At 38.1% G+C, this 25,601-nt stretch overlaps 1 protein-coding gene and 1 pseudogene across 10 annotated transcripts in view; one reads left to right on the forward strand and one right to left on the reverse strand.

The window, feature by feature from the left end:
* CSGALNACT2 (chondroitin sulfate N-acetylgalactosaminyltransferase 2) overlaps window positions 1-25,601 on the reverse strand; it is a 114,251-nt gene that overhangs the window by 87,125 nt on the left and 1,525 nt on the right. The gene's annotated exons all lie outside the window — the stretch shown is intronic.
* Window positions 10,796-13,325, forward strand: LOC112305407 (proline-rich protein 3-like; annotated as a pseudogene).

Here is a 25,601-nt window from a genome sequence, read left to right on the forward strand (position 1 = left end):
GTGGAAGCAATAGCCCCGCCTGCAGGAATTACTCTGCCCTGCCCATGCTGCTTAACTCAGACTACTGATTACAGACTGATTAGATTAACAGCCAATCAGTTTACCTGATTGGTTTGACATCCAAGGCAGAAAATACAAAGAAGCAGGCAAAATGGAAAGACAAAGAAATAGACCCCAAATGAAAGGACAAGAGAATTTTCCTGAAGAAAAAGATGAAATGGAAGCAAGCAATTTATCAGATAGAGAGTTTAGAGTAATGATTACAAGGATACTCAATAGTATAAAAAAGACATAGAAAACATAAAAAAGGATCAGTCAGAAATAAAGAATGCAATATCTGAGATAAATAATACACTGGTAGGAATAAACAGTAGATTAGATGAAGCAGAGGATTGAATCAGTGTTTTGGAAGACAAGGTAGAAAAAAAAACCAAATAGGCAGAGCATTAAAAAATGAGGAGAGCTTAAGAAACATCTTGGACAACATGAAGCATAACAACATTCGCATCAAGGGAACACCAGAAGGAGAAGAGAGTGCGCAAGGGATTGAGAACCTATTTGAAGAAATAAGGACCAAAACTTCCCTAATCTGGTGAAGGAAAAAGTCATACAAGTCCCGGAAGCTCAGAGAATTCTAAACAAGTTGGACCCAAAGAGGCCTACACTGAGACACATCATAATTAAAATGGCAAGGCTTAAAGATAAGGAGAGAATACTAACAGACACAAGAGAAAAAGCAGGTAGTTCCCTACAAGGGAGTGCCAATTAGACTCTTACCTGATTACTCATCTGAAGTATTTCAGGTCAGAAGGGAGTGGCATGAAATATTCAAAGTGATGAAAAGCAAGGACCTACAAACAAGGCCACTTTACCCAGCAATTGTATCATTTAAAATTAAAGGAGATAAGGAGCTTCCCAGACAAGATAAAGCTAAAGGAGTTTGTTAACACCAAACCAATACCACAACAAATGTTAAAGGGCTTGTGAAGAAGAAAGAAGGAGAAGGAGGAGGAGGAGAAGGAGGAGGAGGAGGAGAAGAAGAAAGGGGAAAAAAAAAAAACCCCAAAGGAAAACAGCCAAACAATAAAATGGCACTGCATATGTATCTATCAAAAGTCACCTTAAATATAAATGGCTTAAATGCTTGGACCAAAAGACAGAGGGTAACTGAAGGGATAAGGAAACAAGACCCAGATATATGCTGCCTCCAAAAGACCCTTCTCAGATCAAAAGATACACACAAATAAAGGCAAAGGGATAGAAGAAGGTATTTCACGCAAAGGGAAAAGAAAAAATAGCTGGAGTAGTAATACTTATATCTGACAAAATAGACTTTAAAACCAAGGCTATAGACAAAATGAGAACACAACAATCCAAAATCTGTGGGACACTGGAAAAGCAATCCTAAGAGGGAAATTCATAGTATGACAGGCCTATCTCAAAAACAAGAAAAAGCTTAAAAAAACAATCTAACTTCACACTTGAAGGAACTTGAAAAAGGAGCAAAGCCCAATGTGAGTAGAAGGAAGGAAATAATTCAGAGCAGAAATAAATGAAATAGAGTCTAAAAATATAATACAAAAGATCAATGAATCCAAGAGCTGGTTCTTTGAAAAGATAAACAAGATTGACAAACTTTTAACCAGACTCATCAAGAAAAAAAGAGAAAGAACATAAATAAATAAAATCAGAAATGAAGAGGAGAAATAACTGACACCAAAGAAACACAAAGGACTGTAAGAAAATATTATGAATTACATGCCAACAAAGTGGACAACCTGGATGAAATGGGTAAATTCCTAGAAACACACAATCTTCCAAAACTAAATCAGGAAGAATCAGAGAATCTGAATAAACAGATTATACTTAATGAAACTGAAGCAGTAATCAAAAGAACTCCCAACAAACCAAAGCCCTGGACCAGATGGCTTCACAGGTGAATTTTACCAAACATTTGGAGAACTAACATCTCTCTGTCTCAAACTATTTCATAAAATTCAAGAGGAGGAAAGGCTCCCAAACTCATTTTGCTGTCCATGATTATCCTAATTCCAAAACCCAGATAAAGATACTACATAGTAAGAAAATTATAGTCCAGTATCACTGATAAACACAGATGCTAAAACCTTCAACAAAATATTAGCAAACAGAATATAGCAATGCATCAAAAAGATCATACACCATGATCAAGTGGGATTTATTCCAGGAATGCAAGTTTGGTACAATATTTGCAAATCAATAAATGTAATTCACCACACAAACAAAATGAAGGACAAAAACTGCATGATTATATCAATAGATGAAGAATAAGCTTTTGATAAAATCCAGCACCAATTTATGATAAAAACTGTCAGCAAAGTGGGAATAGAGGGAACATAACCTAAACATAATAAAGGCTATATATGACAAAGAAACTGCCAGTACCATACTAAATGGGAAAAACTACAAGCGTTCCCCTTAAGATAAGGAGCAAGAAAGGTATATCCGCCTTCACCTCTCTTATTCAACATAGTACTGGAAGTCCTAGCCACAGCAATCAGATAAGAAGAAGAAATAAAGGGCATCCAAATTGGAAAGGAATAAGTAAAACTGTCTTTATTGGCAGAAGACATAATACTTTACAGAGAGAATGCCAAAGACTCCACCAAGAAACTACTAAAACTGATAAATGTATTTAGCAAAGTATCAGGATGCAAAATTAATATCCAGGAACTAGTTGCATTTTTATATGCCAATAATAAGCTAACAGAAAAGGAAATTAATAAAACAATTCCATTCACAATTGCTTCAAAAGGAATAAAATACCTAGGAATAAACCTAATCAAGGATATAAAAGACCTGTATTTGGAAAATTGTAAGACACTGAAGAAAAAAGTTGAAGAATGTTCATGGAGAACATTCCTATCAAGAATCCAATGATGTATTTCACAAATAGAACAAATATTTCAAATTTCATATGGAACCATAAAAGGGCCTGCACAGCAACAAGAATCCGGAGAAAGAATAATGAAGTTGGAGGATTTATGCTACCTAATATCAAACTATACTACAAGAAAACAGACACATAGATCAATGGAACAGAACAGAGAACCCAGAAATGAACCTACACCTTTATAGTCAACTAGTATTCAACAGAGGAAGCAAGCACATACAATGGGCTAAAGTTAGTTTATTCAGTAATAGTATTGGGAACATTGGACAGATATATGCAAAAAAATGAAACTAGACCACCTGCTTACACAACACACAAGAATCAATTCAGAGTGGATCAAAGACGTAAATGTTAGACCCCAAACCATAAAAATCCTAAAAGAAAACATAGGCAGCAAAATCTCAGGCACTGCTCTTAGAAAATTTTTATTGGATATATCCTCCAGGCAAGGGAAACAAAAGAAAAAGTAAAATGGGACTTAATCAAACTAAAAAGTTTTTGCACAGCAAAGGAAATTGTCAATAAAATAAAAACAACCCACAGAATGGGAACATATTTTTACCAATACATCTGATAAGGGGTTAATATCCAAAATTTATAAAGTACTTATAAAACTCAACACCAAAAAAACTCAATTAAAAAATTGGCAAAGGACCTGAATAGACACTTCTCCAAAGAGGTCGATAGACATATGAAAAGATGCTCAATGTTGCTAATCATCAGATAAATGAAAGTAAAAACCACAATGAAATGCTATCTCACACCTGTCCGAATGGCTATCATCAATAAATCAAAAAACAGCAAGTGCTGCTGAGGATGTGGAGAAAGAGGAATCCTTTTGCACTGTTGGTAGAAATGCAGACTAGTGCAGCCACTGTGGAAAGCAGTATGGAGATACCTCAAAAAATTAAAAATGAATCTGCCTTTTGACCCAGTGATCCAACTTCTGGAAATATATCTGAAGGAACCCAAAAAACTAATTTGAAAGAACATAAGCACCCCTATGTTCATTGCAGAATTATTTACAATCACAAAGATACAGAAGCAGCCCAAGTATCCATCAATAGATGAGTGGATAAAACACCTATGGAACATTTACAAAATGGAATTCTACTCAGCTGTAAAAAAAGAAGGAAATTTTACCCTTTCAAACAGTATGGATGGACCTGGAGATCATTATGCTAAGTGAAATAAGCCAGTCAGAAAAAGACAAATACCATATTATTTCACTCATATGTGGAATCTAACAAACTAAACTAACAAGCAAAACAGAGACAGACTTATAGATGGAGAACAGATGACAGCTAGTGGTGGGTAGGGGGTGGAGGGATTGAGCAAAAAGGAAAAAGGGCTCCTGGACATGGACAACAGTGTGGTGATAACAGGGGCCAAGGAGTATAAGGGGTATAAGGGGAAAATGGTAATAGGAAAAAATATAACAAAGATTATATATTTTAAAAATTAAAAAAAGAAACAAAAATTTTGCTGTTAAAGATATGGAATACAAATCAAAGATCACAGGGTTACAAAAAACCTTAGAAGCCTTCATTCTTATTTCTAAAACAGACTAAAGAAACTTTCTCTAATGGCCAAGATGGAGTAACAGGCACCAGATTTAATCTTGGATTTAAAACAACCAAAAAACAAACAACCCCAACCAAATACGAAAGAATGGTTTTCAAGATACTGAATATTGGTAATAAAAAACAATGGTCCCTAGAGAAACAAAAAACAAACAATTGCCTAGCTTAAGGACTTTGTTTCCTGGCTATAGCACAGGTTGTAGAACCTAAACAGGGCCCAGGAGATTCCTTAAGTTGATGAGATAGAGCTGACAATCTGAGGGGACCAAGGCAACTAGGTTCAAGGGATAGTCTAGTAATTTGACAGGATAGAGCTATAGAGAGAGAGAACTCCAGATATCTCAGAAGACACTCTCTGGGTATTCAGCAAAACACTGATAAATGCAGGCATATGAAGAAACTAACTGATACTAAACACAGAACCACACCAAGAATTAGACACAGAACTCAGCACTCATACATGGCCAGGAATAGTGCATGTTCCCAAAAGACAGGCAGGAAAAACCTAAAAATTCATGTGGAAATGGGTACTCAGTACTCAGTAAGGCCTTGCTTCAGTAGGAAAATAATTTGCTCTACACTAAACATGACTATGGTCCTGCCTAACAAATCATTTTTTAAAAAATATTTTTGTTTTTCAATTACTGTGGACATACATTATTATATAAGTTTCAGCTGTATTCCCCAGTGATTAGACATCATATTGTGATGGCCAAAAAGTTCATTTAGTTCATTCTGTAAAATAAAAGACACATTTTTCAATTTCACCAATAACTTTATTGATTTGGATATTTTGATTATGTCGGCTATCTCCTGTGTGGTATGATGCTGATTGTTCTCAATTAACATCTCGATTTAACTGCTATCTATTTCAACTGGTCTACCCAACTGTGGAGCATCCTCCAACGAGAAATCTCCAACACAAAACTTCACAAACCACTTTTGACACATTCGAGCAATGTGTCAGAAAGCTCACTTAGCTCACAGAGAACTACCAGAAACTACAGGGAAACTACAATGAACTCACTGCAAACTGTATCAACAAGAAAAAAGACATAGAAACTATCAACAAGGGCGAAGAGGAAATGAAGAATACAATTTCTGAACTGAAGAACACAGTGGAAGGAATGAAAAAGCAGACTTGATGAAGCAGAGGATTGGATCAGTGAGCTGGAGGACAAAGTAGAAAAAAACACCCAGAAAGAGCAAGAAAAGGAAAATAGGCTCAGAAAGAATGAAGAGGGATTAAGGGAAATGCAGGAACACATGAAACACAATAATATTCATATGATAAGGATACCAGAAGGTGAAGAAGAGCAAGGGATAGAAAACCTGTTAGAAAAAGTAATGATGGAAAATTTCCCTAATCGGATGAGAGTAAAAGTCACACAGATCCAGGAAATACAGAGATTCCCAAGCAAGAGGAACCCAAAGAGGCCCACTGCAAGACACATCATAATTAAAATGGCAAAATTCCAAGACAAAGACAGGATCTTAAAGGCAGCAAGGGAGAAGCAAGAAGTAACATACAAGGGAGCCCCATTAACGTTAGCAACTGATTTCTCAATGGAAACACTCCAAGCCAGAAGAGAATGGCAAAAATATTCCAAGTAATGAGTACCAGAGGCCTGCAACCAAGGCTAATTCACCCAGCAAGGCTTTCAATCAAGATAGAAGGCCAAATAAAGTTTCCCAAACAAAAGAAGTCTAAAAGAATACACCTCCACCAAACCAGCTCTGAAAGAGATGCTAAAGGGAGTGCTTTGAGGAAAGGAAGGAAAAGAGAGAGGAACACAGGTATGAAAAAAGAGCAATGAAAAACTACCTATCGATAATAACCTGAAACATAAATGGATTAAATGCTCCAATCAAAAGACATAGACTAGCTGAATGGATAAGAAAGCATGACCCAAACATATGCTGCCTACAAGAGACCCACCTCAAGACAAAAGACCTACACAGACTGAAAGTGAAGGGCTGGAAACAAACTTTCCAAGCAAAGGGGCAGGAAAAAAAGCTGGGGTACCAATACTTATATTAGACAAAATAAACTTGAAACGAAAGGCCATAAAGAGAGACCCAGAAGGTCACTTCATAATACTCAAAGGAAGAATCCACCAACAAGACATAAACATTGTAAATATATATGCACCCAACATAGGAGCACCAAAATACATAAAGAAAATCTTGGAAGACTGCAAGAAAGATATTGGCAGCAACACAATTATAGCAGGGGACTTTAACAGCCCCCTATCAAAAATGGACAGGTCTTCCAAACAAAATAGCAACAAGGATATTGTGTCACTTAACAACACCCTAGATGAAATGGACTTAACTGATATATATATATATATATATATATATATATATGGAGCTTTTCATCCCAAAGAACGAAATACACATTCTTTTCAAGTGCACATGGAACATTTTCAAAGATAGACCACATGATAGAACACACAGCCAGCCTCAACAAATTCAAGAAAATGGAAATCATATCAAGCATTTTCTCTGACCACAAGGGACTGAAACTAGAAACCAAGCCCAAAGGAAAAAAACTCAAACACTCAAAATCATGGAGACTAAATAGCATGCTATTAAACAATGAATGGGTCAAGAACGAGACTAGGGAAGAAATCAAAAACTTTCTGGAAACAAATGAAAACGAACTCACAACAACCCAAAACCTATGGGACACAGCCAAGGCAGTTCCCAGAGGGAAGTTCACAGCAATACAGGCCTACTTTAAAAAGATAGAAACATTTCAAACAACCTAACCCTACCCCTACAAGAACTGGAGGAACAACAACAAAGACAGCCCAGAGCAAGCAGAAGGAAGGAAATAACCAAGATCAGAGCACAGTTAAATGACACAGAGACTAAAAGCACAATTCTAAGGATCAATGATTCCAGGAGCTGGTTCTTTGATAAGATAAAGAAAAGCAACAAGCCTTTAAGTAGGGTCATCAAGAAAAAAAGAGAGAATATCCAAATAAACACCATTAGAAAAGAAAGAGGAGAGATTACAACTGATACCACAGAAATACAAAGGATTGTAAGAAATTACTACGAAGAACTGTATGCCAAGAAATTTGAAAACCTAGGTGAAATGGACACATTTCTAGAAAAATATAATCTTCCAAAACTGAATGAAGAAGAAGCAGAAAACATGAACAGACCAATAGCAGCAGACAAAATTGAAGCAGTCATCAAAAAACTCCCAACACACAAAAGCGCTGGACCAGATGGTTTCACAGGAGAATTCTACAAAGCATTTAAGGAAGAGCTAATCCCAATCCTCCACAGACTATTCGAAAAAATCCAAACTGATGGAAGACTCCCAAACTCTTTTTATGAAGCCAGCATCATCCTAATCCCAAAACCAGGTAAAGACATAAGAAAGAAAGAAAATTCCAGGGCAATATCACTGATGAACATAGACGCTAAATTCCTGAACAAAATATTGGCAAACCGCATCCAGCAATACATTAGAAAGATCATACACGATGACCAAGTGGGATTCATCCCAGGGATGCAAGGATGGTACAATATTCGCAAATCAATAAACATAATACATCACATCAACAACAGCAAAGACAAAAATCACGTGATCACATCAATAGATGCGGAAAAAGCTTTTGATGAGATACAGCACCCATTTCTGATAAAAACACTCAGCAGAGTGGGAATAGAGGGAGCATTCCTCAACATAGCCCAAAGGAAAAGGCCATATATGAGCGTTCTACAGCCAACATCATACTCAATGGACAAAAACTTAGAGCTTTCCCACTAAGATCAGGAACAAGACAAGGATGGCGTCTCTCACCACTCCTATTCAACATAGTATTGGAAGTCCTAGCCACAACAATAAGACAAAAAAAGGAAATAAAAGGCATCCAAATTGGAAAGGAGGAAATGAAACTGTCACTGTTTGCAGATGACATGATAGTGTACATGGAAAATCCTATAGACTCCACCCAAAAACTACTTGACCTAATAAATGAATTTGGCAAAACAGCTGGATACAAAGTCAATACTCAGAAATCAAAGGCATTCCTGTACACCAACAACGAAACTGCAGAAACAGAAATCAGGGAAAATATCCCATTCGATATAGCAACAAGAAAAATAAAGTACCTAGGAATAAACCTAACCAAGGAGGTAAAAGACCTGTACTCAGAAAACTACACAACATTGAAGAAAGAAATTAAGGAAGACACAAATGGAAGCATGTACCATGCTCATGGATTGGAAGAATTAACATCATCAAAATGGCCATACTACCCAAAGCGATTTATAGATTCAATGCAATCCCTATTAGAGTACCTATGACATATTTCACAGATACAGAACAAACATTTCAGAAATTCATATGGAACCATACACGACCCCGAATAGCTGCAGCAATTTTGAGAAAGAAGAACAAAGCAGGAGGGATCACAATACCTGATATCAAACTGTATTACAAGGGCAACATAATCAAACAGCCTGGTACTGGCATAAAAACAGGCACATAGACCAATGGAACAGAACACAGAGCTCAGAAATAAACTGAAGTCTTTACGGTCAATTAACATTTGACAAAGGAGGCAGGAGCATAAAATGGAGCAAAAATAGCCTCTTCAACGATGGTGTTGCGAGATCTGCACAGCTACGTGCAAAAAAATGAAACTCGATCACCAACTTATGCCATACACAAAAATAAATTCAAGATGGATAAAAGGCTTAAATACAAGTCATAACACCATAAAAGTCCTAGAGGAATACATTGGCAGGAAAATGTCAGACATTCCATGCAGCACCATCCTCACAGACATGTCCCCTAAAGCAAGGGACATAAAGGAAAGAATAAACAAATGGGGCTTCATGAAAATACAAAGCTTCTGCATGGCTAAAGAAAACAGCATTAAAATGAAAAGAGAACCAACAGTATGGGAAAACATATTTGCCAAGGATACCTCAGAGAAGGGCCTGATCTCCAAAATATATAAAGAACTCACACGACTGTACTCCAGGAAGACAACCCAATTAAAAAATGGGCAAAGGACTTGAACAGACACTTCTCCAAGGAGTACAGACAGAGGGCCCAGAGACATCTGAAAAGATGCTCAGCATCACTAGCCATCAGAGAGATGCAAATTAAAACCACAATGAGGTACCATCTCACACCAGTCAGAGTGGCCAACATAAACAAATCCAAAAACAAATGTTGGAGAGGATGCGGAGAAAAGGGACCCCTAGTACACTGCTGGTGGGAATGCAGACTGGTGAGGCCACTGTGGAAAACAATATGGAATTTCCTCAGAAAACTAAAAATGGAACTGCCCTTTGACCCAGCAATTCAGCTGCTGGGATTATACCCTAAGAACCCTGAAACACCCATCCAAAAGAACCTATGCACCCCAGTGTTCATAGCAGCACAGTTTACAATAGCCAAGTACTGGAAGCAACCTAAGTGCCCATCAGCAAATGAGTGGATCCAAAAACAATGGTATATTTACACAATGGAGTTTTATGCAGCACAGAGAAAGAAGGAGCTTATACCCTTTGCAACAGCATGGATGGAACTGGAGGGCATTATGCTAAGTGAAATAAGCCAGGCGGTGAGGGACAAATACCATATGATCTCACCTTTAACTGGAACATAATCAACAGAAGAGAAAAGCAAACAAAATATAACCAGAGACTTTGAAGTTAAGAACAATCTAACAATAGTCAGAGGGGAGTGGTGAGGGGACAGTAAGGAGAGGGGATTACAGGAACTAGTATAAAGGACACATGGACAAAATCAAGGGGGAGGGTTGAGGTGGGGAAAGGAGGTGGGTTTGGCTGGGGTGGGGTGGAGGGATGGGGAGAAAAGGCGTACAACTGTAATTGAATATCAGTAAAAATTTTTTAAAAAATGAAACTACCTTTTGACTCAGCATTTCCACTGCTGGGAGTATATCCTAACAATCCCAAAACACCAATTCAGAAGAACTTATGCATCTCTATGTTCATATCTGCACTATTTACAATAGCCACTAGCTGGAAACAGCCTAAGTGCCCATCAATAGATGAGTGGATTAAAAAACTTGGTACACTTACAGAACGGAATACTATGCAGCAGAGAAAAGAAGGAATTTCTACCTTTTGTGACAGTACGGATGGAACTGGAGACTATTATGGTAAATAAAATAAGCCAGTCGGTGAAAGACTAATACCATATGATCTCACTTATAAAAGGAATCTCATGAATGAAAGAAACTCATGAATGAGCAAAAGAGAACAGAGGCATAGAATCATGGAGTTGACTGACAGCAGTAAGAGGGAGGATGGCGGTGGGAGCTGTTTGAAAGGAGCTGAAGGGGTTAGTCAAAGAATATATATGAAGAACCCACGAAAATGAACAATAGTGTGGGAATTGACTATGGAAGTGGGGGACGGGCTTAACACAGGAGGGTGAAGGGGGAAAAATTGGGACAACTCTAAAAGCATAAACAATAAAATATTATTAAAACAAATAGAAAAAAAAAATAAAATAAGGATATCATCAAGAATGTGAAAAGACAACCCACAGAATGGGAGAAAATATTTGTAAGTCAGATATCTTATAAAGGTCTTTGTCTAGAATATATAAAGAATTCTTACAACTCAATATTAAAAAGATAAATAACTCAATGGGAAAAAGAACTAAATGGACATTTCTCTAAGGAAATATAAGAACAGCCTATAAGCACATGAAAGATGCTCAACATCATTAGCCAACAGGAAAATGCACACCAAAACCAAAATAAACTGTCCTTCCTCCAAATCCCACTGCCGTAACCATGATGAAAGAAGCAGAATCAGCAGCAGCAGCTCCAACTGGACAGCCCAACTGGAGACCAAGAGGATGGGAGTCCTATTGGACCACCCAGTCTTATGGCCCCTCCCATGACCAATGGGAAGTTTGGTAGTTACAACTCAGCACCAAACTGGAATCTATCCACATGTCCACCACAGTAGAACGGATAAATAGTTGCATGTGCATGTAATGGGACACTACACTGCAATAAAAAATGAACAACTGCTACAGGCAATGAATGAATCCCGCAAACATGACACTGAAGAAAAGAAGGCAGACACAAAAGAATGCAAGTTCTCTTCACAGAGGTACTCCAGAATGAAGGTGATTGATGATTCCACCACTGCTGAGTCTCCAACCTCCTCCCAGGCGGAGACCCAATTTGGGAAGGCTTAGGCCCCAGGTCTGGCCTCTGGTTGTGGTTGTTGGTGGTGGGGGGTGGTCAATACTGAGCCTCCTTTTCCTAGATCAGGCCATCGTAGTCCCTCCAGGGCAGGTTTTCACAAAGAACAGAGACTTTCTCAAAGGCTCAAAAGTTGGTCACTTGTCAAGAATACCTGCCCTCCCCAAGGATGAACCACAGGTTATGGAAGACAAATCTGACTATCCTGTTTGCCAAAACTTTGCCAAAAAGGGGTACTGTTGATATGAGGACCTCTGTGCTTTCTACCACCCAGGCATCAATGGATCTCCTCTGTGAGACTGTGCCTTCCCCTCCAAGCTCTGTGACCTAGTGGTCACATATTTCCCTGTGGCCCTATGACGGCTACTGTGAGGCTATTCCACCTACCACCCCCCCAGTCTGTGATGCCCACCCCAATCCATCACCTCTACCATTTGGGGTTTCATCACTTGCATGGTGAGAGCCCTTTTCTTCTGCTCAGACTCCAGAGATTTGCCTTCAGGATCCCTTCTTGCTCCCTTCAACTGCCTTCTGGATCCTCTTTCCCCTTGTCAACTGACTGCTGAGTAGGAAACGTATTAGGTGCTGTTTCTTGTGCACTTGTCCACCCAGCCCCAAGTAGTGCCCTCAATTCCTAAGCCCTGGAAGTTTCCTACCATTCCCTTCTTGTAGTTGATTGTTTTAAGTACCTCTTTATGTGATATCCCCTAACCTCAAAGTTGTAAGCTTGCTCTGTGAAACCACCAGGTTGTCTGACCTGAAGTCAAGTTTGGATAAGTGGTATGGAGTCACTCCCTGCAAGGCCACTCTCCTTGCTTTTAGATTTCATAGTTACTGCATCATTAGCATAATCCCTGCCACTATGGTCTATGATCATTGTGCTTTGTGGTACATGCATCCCCTCATACTCTTCCCCAGTGTTCATGACATTTTTGTGGCTTCCCAACTCTAGAATATATCTGCCCAAATGAGTTAGGCTCCTGGTGCCCTCCAGACTTTCTCTATCTCCCCAAAGGGGAGAATTGTGAAACTTAATACAAAACTGCCTCCCTGATCCTCCTGATTCTTCTAGTGTCAGTTTGACAAAGACCATAAGATGTCCTCTAAATCCTATGATGGGCCTACACTATCCTATCTGCAGCCCATTTTAGTTAGACTACGTCATTGTGAGGCCACCAGCCCTTTCATTTCAATTCTTGAATCTCCATCTGGCCTATCTTTGGGTAGAACCTAGACAGTACTGTTGCCTTCTTCCAACCTTCTTCCCCTATATCTCTGGCATTGGTCGTTTTCTGTGAAAACAATATTGAACAGGCTCAGTTTTGAACTGGCCCTGAAGAAACGTGTTAGGAACTGTGTGGGCAGGATGGAGGGATGAGAGCTGTGAGAGAACTGAAATGAATTTTTCTTTTTAACAATTTTTATGTTAGTAATAAATGGAGTGGAACTAGAAGACAAAACAAAAAACTCACAATGCGGTACACATCGTATCCACTAGTACGCAATTAAAAATAAATCACAGATCTAAATGTAAAACCTAAAACTATAAAACTAGGAGAAAGCATAGTAGAAAATTTTTGTGACCCTGAGTTAGGCAAAGATTTCTTTGATATGACACTAACAGCATAACCAATAAACTGGACTTCATCAAAATTATTAACTGATGACTAGGGGGCTTCCAGTCAATGTGGTAGAGTAGGCGAACACTGTTCTTGCCTCCTCCCATGACCATATCAAAATTACAACTAAACTATAGAACAGCCATCATTGAGAAATGCCTGAAGTGTAGCTGAACAGAAGTCCTCTAACTAAGAATATAAAGAAGAAACCCCGCTGAGATTAGTAGGAGGGGTAGAAACACTGAATGGGCTAGTCCCATACCCATGAGTGGCAGTGAAAAATCGGTAGGGATATCTTGGCTGGAGAGGTCACCCCTGACGAGCAAGGAGTCCCAGCCTCTACCAGGCCCCACAGCCCAGGCTTCCAGTGCTGGGAACAGAAATCCCCATTACTTCTGGTTATGAAAACTAGTAGGGATTGTGGATGAGTGAGACACAGGGCTTCTAGGATCTAGGCATTCCTCTTAAAGAGGCGACACACAGACTGACTTACAGACTCATTTACTTACTTACTTGCTGACAGACTCATTTGCTCTCAGCTCCATCACAGTGACAGCAGCTTGAAAAGAGCCAGGATAAGCAGAGAGGAAGTGAATTGTCTGTCTTAGGTCTAGGACTGGAAGGGCTGGTTTCTTCCAGACAGAAGTGCTGGCAGATGCCATTATTCCTTTGTTGAGCCTGCCCCCAACCCAGACTGCAGGTGCAGGCCAGTGCCATATCTAAGTCTTCATCAACCTGGTAACACTGTTTGCCCTGGCCTGGTGATTCCCTGAGACCTCACCCCATTCAACATGCAGACCCATCCAAGACACTTTGAACAGCTTTCCCATACAAATTATCTTATTGCAGCCTATGCCTCGGACATTCTTGAAATCTCTCAAATGTTTACAAATCCCAAACAAGTCAGAATCTGGGTTCAACATGCCCACCCCGTGCCTTGCTCAACAGCCCCAAGCCTGGCTCCAGTGGCAGCCAGCCTCATTTAGCAGCTTAGACTCTCTCAGGTACCTACAAACATCTACAGATCACTTTGTGGCTCATACTAAGAGGCCCTAGGAAGGGCACAGGCAGCTGCTGACCATGGCCTGAACTGGAGCCTCTCCCCAGAGGCCTCAGAACAAACACACCCAGTGGCCAGCTTCAGACCACACCAAAGCACCATCCAATTAGCTCCACAAGGAACACACCCAAAGGGCAGAAATGGCTGTTACCAGAGCCCCCTTAAAGCAAATCCTGCTACATAATGTCAGCCCCTGCATAACAGCTCAGCCACTGTACTCATGTACAGTCCTCACAACCAATCAGCCTGAGGATCAATCCCACCCATTTACATGTCACACCAATCAAGGCTCAACTACAACAGGAGAGCACACACAACAACCACAAGAGACACTCATGAATCACCTGGCTCAGGTGATCAGAGAAGACTGCATCACTGGGCCTCACAGACACAAACTACATTAATGCCATTCTACCAAGACTGGGAGACATAGCAGACCTACATAATAAATGGAAACAAGCACAGTGAAGCAGCCCAAATGAGGAGACAAACAAACATGCCTCAAATGAAAAAACAGAAAAAAAACTCCAGAAACAGAACTAAACAAAATAAGAGACAAGCAATTTACTAGATGCAGAGTTCAAAATACTGGTTATAAGAATGCTGCTCAGTCAACCTAAAGGAAGAATAGATTATTTCGGTGACAAGTTCAACAAAGAGATAGCAACCATAAAAAAGAAGAGTCAGAATGAAGAATATAATGACAAAAATGAATACATTGGATAAAATGAACAGCAAATTAGATAAAGCAGAGGACTGAATCAGTGATTTGGAAGACAAGGTATCAGAAAATACCCAATCAGAACAGAAAAAAAAAAAGAAAGAAAGAAAGAAAGAAAGAATTTTAAAATGAGGATATGTTTAAAGGACCCTGGGGCAACATCAACTATAATAACATTTGCAACATAGAGATACTAAAAGAAGAGAAAGAGAGCAAGGTATGGTAAACTTATTTGAAGACATAAAGACTAAAAACATCCTCAAGCTGGTGAAGGAAATAGACACAGGGTCTGAAAAGGGCAGAACCACAGAGAAGATGAACCCAAAGAGGCCCACACCAAGACACATCATAATTAAAATGGCAAAGGTTAAAGATAAAGAAATAAATCTTAAAAGTAGCAAAAGAAAAGCAGTTAGTTGCTTATAAGGGAGCACCCATAAGACTGTCAGGTAATTTCTCAACTAAACATTTAAGCCAGAAAGGAATGGCATGAAATATTTGAAGTGCTGAAAAGCAAAGACCTACAATCAAGACTACTCTACCAAGCAAGGCTGTAATTTAAAATTCAGAGATAAAGAGTTTTCCAGAAAAGAAAAAGCTAAAGTAGTTCATCACCACTAAACCAGTATTACAATAAATTTAAAGAAACTTAGTTAAGAACAAGAAGAATAAAAAACATAAATATGAATAATAAAATGGCAATAACTACATAAGTATCAATAATCAATTTAAATGTAAATTAGTTAAATGTTCCAATCAAAAGACATAGCGTAGCTGAATAGTTAAGAAAATTGTGTACATGAGACCCACTTCAGATCGAAAGACACACACAGACAGAAAGTAAAGGGATAGAGAAAGATATTTCATGCCAATGGAAATGAAAAACAGAAAAACTAGGGTAGCAATATCTTTATCAGACAAAATCGACTTTAAAAAGATAAAGAACTTTTCATAATGATAAAAGGATCAATCAAACAAAAGCTATAACCCTTATAAATACTTATGCACCCAACATATGAGCACCTAAATATACAAAGCAAACAGAGATGGCCATAAAGGAAGAGATCGACAGTAATACAGTCTCATTATGGCACTTTAACATACCATTAACATCAATGAATAGATCTTCGAGACAGAAAATTAAGAAGAAAACAGAGGCCTTAAGTGATACATTAGATCAGATTGATATTTTTATAGCATTTCATCCCATGGAGCAGAATATACATTCTTTTCATGGGTACACTGAACATTTTCCCAGACTGAACACACCTTAGGCCACAAAACAAGTCTGACAAATTTTTAAAAGATTAAAATCATATCAAGCATCTTCTCCAACAACAATGGTATAAAACCAGAAATCAATTACAAGAAAAAAAAATGAAAAACACACACACAGAGGCTAAAAAAACACACTATTACTATACAATAAATGGGTAAACAATGAGATCAAGGAAGAAATCAAAAGATACCTTGAGGAAAATGAAAATCAACACAGAATGACCCAAAATCTATGGTATACAACGAAAGCAATTTTCAGAGGTAGATTCAAAGCAAAACAAGCCTGCCTCAAGACACAAGAAAAATCTCAAAAGAAACTAACCTTATCCCTAAAGGAACTAGAAAATGAACAACAACAACAACAAAAAGCCCAAAGTAAAAGAAGAAAGTAAAAAATGATCAGAATGGAAATAAATGAAATAAATGTCTATACAAACAATACAAAAAATCAATGAAACCAAGAGCTGGTTCTTTGAAAAGATAAACAAAATTGATAAAACTTTAAGTAGACTCGTCAAGAAAAAAGGACAGAACCCAAATACATAAAAAATAAAAGAGAAGTGACAACTGACTCCACAGAAATAAAAAGGTTTATTAAAAATACTACAAGCAATTATATGCCAAAAAACTGAACATGCTGAAAGAAATGGATAAATTCCTAGAAACATACAATCTTCCAAGACTGAATCAAGAAGAAACAAAAAATCTGAACAGATTTACTACAACCAACAAAGTTGAGGCAGTATTCAAAAAACTTCCAGCAAAGGAAAGTCCTGGACTGGAAGGACTTCGTGGTTGATTTCAACAAACAAAGAAGAATTAACACCTCTCCTTCTCAAAGTATTCCATAAAATTCCAGAGGGAAAGCTCCCAAGGTCATTGTATGAGGCCTACATTACCCTATTTCAAAGCCAGCCAAAGACACTACAAAAAGAAAAAAATATATGCCAATAAAAAAATCACTAACAAAATATTAGCAAACTAATTCAGGAATACATTAAAAAGATCATACATAATTGATCAAGTAGGATTTATTCCTGGGACGTGAGGTTGGTTCAATAGCCACAATCAATTATCATGATACAACACATAAACAAAATGAAGGATAAAAACCACACGATATCAACAGATGCAGAAAAAGTATGTGACAAAATCCAGCATCTATTTGTGATGAAAATTCTCAGCAAAGTGAGAACAGAGGGAACATATCTCAGCATAATAAAGGCCATATATGACTGGCTGGTGTAGCTCAGTGAACTGAATGCAGGCCGTAAGCCAAAGGGTCACCAGTTCAATTCCCAGTCAGGGCACATGCCTGAGTGGTGGGCCAGGTCCCCAGTGGGGGCCACGTGAGAGGCAACCACACACTGATGTTTCCCTCACTCTCTTTCTCCCTTCCTTCCCCTCTCTCTAAAAATAAGTAAAAATAAATAAATAAATAAAGGCTATTATGACAAACCCACAGCTAACATCATACTCAATGAGAAAAACCAGAAAGTGTTTTCCTTAAGATCACGAACAATTGGAAGCCCTAGTCACAGCAATCAAGACACAAAAAAGAAATAAAAGGTATTCAAATAGGAAAGGAAGAAGTAAAACTGTCATTATTTTCAGATGACATGACACTACATATAGAGAACCCTAAAGATTCTATGCCCCTAAAAAACTACTAAAACTGATAAATAAATTCAGTAAAGTAGCAAATGCAAAATTAATATTCAAAAATTGGCTGCATTTTTACACAGTAAGAAGGATATTCTTACTGTGGGTAGAAAGAATTAATATTGTTAAAATGTCCATGTTACCCGAAGCAATCTACAGATTCAATGCAATCCCTAACAAAATACCAATGACATTTTTCACAGAACTAGAATAATCTAAAATTTATATGAAGCCACAAAAATCCCCAAATAGCCACAGCAATCTTGAGTATACCAAACAATACTAGAAGGCCATAGTAATGAAAACAGCATGATACTGGCATAAAAACAGACATATAGATCAATGCAACAGAGTAGAGCCCAGAAATAAACCCATGGCTATATGGTCAATCACTTTATGATAAAATAGGCTAGGATATACAAATGGGGTAGGGACAGTATCTTGAATAAATGGTGTTGGGATAACTGAACAAATATCTGCAAAAAAAAATATGAAACTACATAGACCACTTTCTTACACTATATACAATAAACTGAAAATGGAGTAAAGACTTTAATATGAGAACCAAAAACCATAAAACTCTCAAAAGAAAACAGAGATCGCAAACTCGTTAGCAGTGCCAACTTGTGTGTGTGTATGCAAATGTATATATACACATATAAATATATGTATATATGTATTTTTTAGATATATCTCCTCAAAGGAAACATTACAAAAAATCAAGAAATGGGACTACATCAAACTAAAAGTCTTTTTTTTTTTTAACAGCAATGGAAACCATCAACACAACAAAAAAAACAACCTACTGAATGGGAGAAGATATTCGCAAATAATTATATCCAATAAGGGGTTAATATGCAAAATTTATAAATTAACTCATACAACTTAACACCAAAAAAACAATCCAATGAATCAATAAGTTATGTAAATGTCTAATCACTATGCGGTGCACCTGAAATTAATATAATATTGAATGTCAAGTGTAATTGAAAAAAAAGTATGAAAGGACAAGTCACAGACCTATAGTAAATATGTGCAAAACATATATCTCATAAAGGACTTGTATTGAGAATATATTTTAAAAACTATCAAAATACAATTATAACAAAACAAAGACAACTCAATTAAAAACTGGTAAAAGATTTGAATACATCTGTGAAGCACAAGAAAAAAATGCTCAACAGTTTTTTTTTAAATTTTTTATTGTTATTCAATTACAGTTGTGTGCCTTTTCTCCCCATCCCTCCACCCCACTCCAGCCGAACCCCCCTCCCTCCCCCACCTCCACCCTCCCCCTTGATTTGGTCCATGTGTCCTTTAAAGTAGTTCCTGTAATCCCCTCTCCTCACTGTCCCCTCCCCACTCCCCCCTGCCCACTGTTAGATTATTCTTAACTTCAATGTCTCTGGTTATATTTTGTTTCCTTTTTTCTTCTATTTATTATGTTCCAGTTAAATGTGAGATCATATGGTATTTGTTAGTCATGAGGAAAAGCAAATTCAAACCACAGTGAGATACCATTACACAGAATGGGTAATTTTAGAATGGCTAAAATTAAAGACTGATGTGTTGGAGAACCAAGATGGCAGCGTAGGTAGACACACTGCGCCTCCTCGCACAATCAGAACTGACAGAAAATTGAACGGCAAGGAAGTCCGTTCAACCAAGGAAATAAAAAATAAACATTCATCCAGACCAGTAGGAGGGGCGGAGACAGGCAGCCAGGGCGGAGACAGGCAGCCAGGGCAGAGAGGACTTCCGTTGCCGTGGTGGGACAGAGACTGGCGGAGGGGGCAGGCAGTGGGACCACTGGCAGACCCCACGGCCCCACATTCGCGCACAGATAAACCGGACAAATGGCGGGGAGCAAAGCAGACCGAAAAACCCAGGGCTCCAACTCGGGGAAATAAAGCCTCAAACCTCTGATTGAAAACGCCCGTGGGGCTGGGGGCGGCAGCAGGAGAGACTCCCAGCCTCACGGGAGAGGTCATTGGAGAGACCCACAGGGGCCTCACAGGAGTGTGCACAAGCCCACCCACTTGGGAACCAGCACCAGAGGGGCCCAGTTTGATTGTGGGTAGTGGAGTGAAAGATTGAGGTCCGGTGAAGAGTGGAGCGGGCACCATTGCTCCCTCTGGGCCCCTCCCCCACGTACAGCATCACAGCCCAGCGACCAGCATTACCCCGCCCCCGGGGAATACCTAAGGCTCCGCCCCTTTAAGTAACAGACGCCCCAAGACCAAAAAGAAAAAAAAAAAAAATGGCCCAAATGACAGAACACCTCAAAGCCCCAGAAATAATTCAACTAAGCAGTGAACAGATAGCCAACCTATCAGAAGCACAGTTCAAAACACTGGTAATCAGGATGCTCACAGAATTGGTTGAATTTGGTCACAAATTACATGAAAAAATGAAGGCTATGTTAAGAGAAACAAAGGAAAATATACAGGGAACCAATAGGGATGTGAAGGAAACTGGGACTCAAATCAACGGTGTGGACCAGAAGGAAGAAAGAAACATCCAACCAGAAAAGAATGAAGAAACAAGAACTCGGAAAAATGAGGAGAGGCTTAGGAACCTCCAGGACACCTTGAAACATTCCAACATCCAAATTATAGGGGTGCCAGAAGGAGAAGAGGAAGAACAAAAAATTGAAAACTTATTTGAACAAATAATGAAGGAGAACTTCCCCAGTCTGGCAAAGGAAATAGACTTCCAGGAAGTCCAGGAAGCTCAGAGAGTCCCAAAGAAGCTGGACCCAAGGAGGAACACACCAAAGCACATCATAATTACATTACCGAAGATTAAACAGGAGAGAATCTTAGAAGTAGCAAGAGAAAAGGAGACAGTTACCTACAAAGGACTTCCCATAAGACTATCAGCTGATTTCTCCAAAGAGACCTTACAGGCAAGAAGGGGTTGGCAAGAAGTATTCAAAGTCATGAAAGGCAAGGACCTACATCCAAGATTACCGTATCCAGCAAAGCTATCACTTAGAATGGAAGGGAAGATAAAGTGCTTCTCAAATAAGGTCAAGTTAAAGAAGTTCATCATCACCAAGCCCTTATTATATGAAATGTTAAAGGGACTTACCTAAGAAAAAGAAGATAAAAAATAGGAACAGTAAAAATGACAGCAAACTCCCAGTTATTAACAAGCACACCTAAAACAAAAACAAGAGCAAACCAGGCAAACAACTAGAACAGGAACAGAACCATAGAGATGGAGATCACATGGAGGGTTGTCAATAGGGGAGTGAGAGGGGGAGAGGGGGGGAAAGGTACAGACAATAAGTAGCATAGATGATAGGTGGAAAATAGACAGGGGGAGGGTAAGAATAGTGTAGGAAATGTAGAAGCCAAAGAACTTATAAGTATGACCCATGGACATGAACTATAGGGAGGGAATGTGGGAGGGAGGGGGTGGGTAGAATGGAGTGGAGTGAGGGGGGTGGGAAATGGGGCAACTGTAATAGCATAATCAATAAATATCTTTAAAAAAAGACTGATGTGTTGGTCACAATGTGGAGGAACTAGAACTTTCATAAACTTCTGGCAGGAATGTAAGATTTGTCACAGTTTCTTAACAAGGTAAACATAAACCTACTGTACCATAAGATCAAGCCATTCCATTCTTAGATATTTATGCAAAAGAAATGAAAGCATATATACATACAAAGACTCATACACAGATGTTCAGAGCAGTTTTGTATATAACAACCAAAAACTAAAAATAGCTCAAATGCCCATCAAAATGTGAATGGACAAACTGTGGTACAGCCATACATTGGGACACTGTTCAGCAATAAAAAGGAATAATTACTGATACATGCTTCAACATGGGTGAACCTCAATAATTACTCTGATAGAAGCTAGAAAACAAACGAGTACATACTGTACAAACCCCATTTATATAAAATTCTAGAAAATGTAAGGTAACTTGTAGTGACAGAAAGCAGACTGCGTTAGCGGTTGCCTGGGATCGGAGGGAGGAGGGAGGAGAAGATGAGGAGGTAGAGCATAAGAGATGATATACAAAGAAGGAATTATAAAAGGGCACAAAGAAGCTTTTGATAGTGATTGATAATGTCCATCATTTTTGTGCATATGTATGCACAGATGCATACACATGTTCAAATCATCAAATTATATACTTCAAATATGCATAGTTCATTGTATGCTAATTATACTTCAATGAAGTTGTTTAAAAAATAAAAACAAATCAGATATAGTTCTAGCAGTAGTGCGAAACAGGCATGTGTAAGAAAACCCCATTTTGTTCATTAAGAATAAAAAGTGTGAATATTTGTTGTCTATAAGTTTGGATTTAAAAGCAAAACTAAGCCCCCCTGTCACTCCCCAAAAGTAGAATATTATTCTGAAGGTCTTGTCACATCTTTCTATTGGCCTTGTGTTTTTGAGACAACAGAAAAGTGTTAGTTCGTGACATGACCTTTTTTTTTAGGCAGTTACCACTTAATCTTCTGATTCTACAGTTTTATGGTCCTACTAATACGTATTTCATACATCATTTCCAGGATACTTACACTGCAGTGTACCAAACTAACTTCTGCGGTAAGAGTAACCTACTGCCTACTGCACAATACAAATAATCCATTTCAATCTACTTATTTTAAAGTTACATTCCGTATAATTTTCCTAAATATTCTGTGTAAAATAATAATTACTAAAATTTTCAAAAACTAAATTTGTAGTTTTCAGTTCCCTTTTTACACAGCAAAAACAAAATCACAAAATTATTTGGTACACATGACCACTGTCAGAAAAATAAAACTAAAACATCATTAAGCATACATATTTGTAAGGAAGGGAATTAGATTTTATTCCTTGAGCAACTGATGAGTATTAAAAATGATATATGAATTCTTTAACATGTCAATGAATCACTGGTTTGTAAGTATTTAGAATTAAAAATATGATCACCGGAAGACAGCACCTCACTCAGCAGATATTTTGAGTACCTATTGTGTGTCAGGCACTAACTGGTAATGTCCTTTATCATAAGCAAAATTCCTGTATATACAGAGGTCTGTTTCTGTCCTCTATCAGGGGTTAGCAAACATTTTAGGTGAAGAGTCAGACAGTATACATCACAACCAGTCAGTTCTGTCTTGTAGCACGAAAGCAGCCATACACAATGTGTAAATGAATGAGTACAGCTGTGGTCCAATGGACTCTGAAATTTGGACTTCATACAATTTTCATGTCACAAAGTATTCTTCTTTCCTTTTCTTCCCCAAGCACTTAAAAATGTAAAAACCACTCTTAGGACACAGGCCATATTAAAATAAGTGGCCAGCCAGATTTGGTGACCATGCTCTAAATCCTTACATTTTTACACTCCCCCCAATTTTTTATATTTCTAAAATTCCCCAAAATAAATACATGTGATTACAAGGCTAAACATGATATAAGGCCATACAGTGAAATCTCTCCTTTCTATCCCAGAGGCACACTTCCCCTCTCCAGTTTTGTGTATCCTTCCAAATCTAGTGCCACTATTACACATTTCAGCATAAATAACCTTATATATACATGACTTTCCACACATTAGTTCATATAGGATAAATCCCTGGAAATGGAACTACTGGGTTATAGTTCCTTAAAGAGTTTATTCTAACATGTAATTGGTCTGTATGCATAGCTTCTCCCTTGCACATGATAAGCCTTCCCAACCAACTTCAAATCACATTGAATGTTTGTTCCAAATTATAGATTTTAGGCCCTGGGTAGGTAGCTCAGTTGGTTAGACCGTTGTCAGGTTGTCCTGATGTGCGAGCAACCAATGAATGCATAAATAAACGGAACAACAAACTGATGTTTCTCTCCCCCGCTCTCTCTCAAATCAATAAATAAAAAATTTAAAAGAATTATAGACTTTAAAAGTATACCTACTCTGTTTCATAAATCCTTTCTTTGCACTGCATTACATTAAATTTCTTAGCTATAGGTAAAAATACCTTGGAGCTGAGAAATAAGTTTTACCATTTTCTCTGATCACTATTTCCTGAACTCCACATCTATTTTTCTTGGATTAATTTTATTAATTTGATATAGCACATACTAGAATATTCCTAGTGGGTATGGGTAAAAATGACTTAATTTTGCTCCCACTTTGAATGGCAGTTCATTATGGATAAGATTCTGAGTCCCGTGAGCACATTTTAGTTAGATGACTGTTCCACTGTCATTTAACATTCCATGTCCAGATTAGAAGTCTAATTGCCAAGTCTGATTTCTATTCCTTTACAGATAACCATATGCTTCTCTTTGGAAGCTTATGAGATTGTATATTTATAAAAATTTCAACAGAACATATCTAGGTGTGTCTATCAATATTCTTTTAAGACTCTCAGTATGTCTTTCCATTCATAAACTCAAATACTTCTACTCAGGGAACATTTCCTTGATTTCTTCCTTTAATCCTTTGACAGTATCTTGGTTCCATTCTATTATAAAGTAGGAATGAGAAAGCTGTCATCTGTTGTGACTTCTGAGGGGAAGAAAATGGGGAAAAGGAGCTGCTAAAACAGCCAGAACCCCTGAATCTGTGCCACATCTTTCCACAAGCTCTGAAAAGGTGTATTTCCTGATCATTCCCACTGTACAGATGAAGAAACAGACCAGACATCAAAGGGTTGATATATGTTTTCTAGTACTTTGTCTCATAACTGATACACCTTTCAGTTTGGGTTCTGCTGCCCAAGACTCTGCCTGGGAACTCCTACCCTCATGATCTCTGTTCTCTCTGTGGTTATTTATTCTCTTCCAATTTCTATTAACTCCTGGAACATGTATGAGATGTAAAATGACTCTTCTGGATCTACATGTCATGGCTATTTTTTCCTGTTTTCTATGTTTTAATATTGAATAACTGACTGCTTATTTCCAGGGCAGCTTGTATGTGTTCAAAAGGCATAATATCCTCCTAAATCTAAGCATACTAATATTTATTTTGAAGTTTCTTCTGTTTCTGACATTAACTCCATTGTTTCAAGTCTGGTTCTTATATTTGTTCAGTCTGGGGCCTGTCTTACATGTTACTGATTTCCCACTAATGCACAGTGATTTTTGTTGTCTGTTCCCATTATAAATGTATCAGTATCTTAGTACCCTGGAAATCACAGTACTCCTGTAGTAAATTCACATTTGTAACTAATCCTATAATTCATTTATATGTTTATACCCATACTTGTGTAGTATGATGATAAAAACGCAGTAAGCTCTTTGATTTGCAATCCCATGTTTCTTCAAAGCATTTTTTGTCATATCTTTTGGTGTTTCATTTCCCCTAACGACGACTAACTTGAGCAACATAGATCTTACCTAAGTGTTATACGGCAGGCTTCAGGGACATATCATTACCAACTTTTACAGACTTTTCTAACAAACAAAGAAGTAATGACAGTCTGGTACAAGTTCATCATAGATACTGCAATCCAAGGAGTAAATAATAATAAGATAATGAGTCACTTAAGTCTTGAAATCATAAGTTATGCC

This window comes from Desmodus rotundus, chromosome 4, assembly GCF_022682495.2.
Source record: "Desmodus rotundus isolate HL8 chromosome 4, HLdesRot8A.1, whole genome shotgun sequence".
NCBI lineage: Eukaryota > Metazoa > Chordata > Mammalia > Chiroptera > Phyllostomidae > Desmodus > Desmodus rotundus.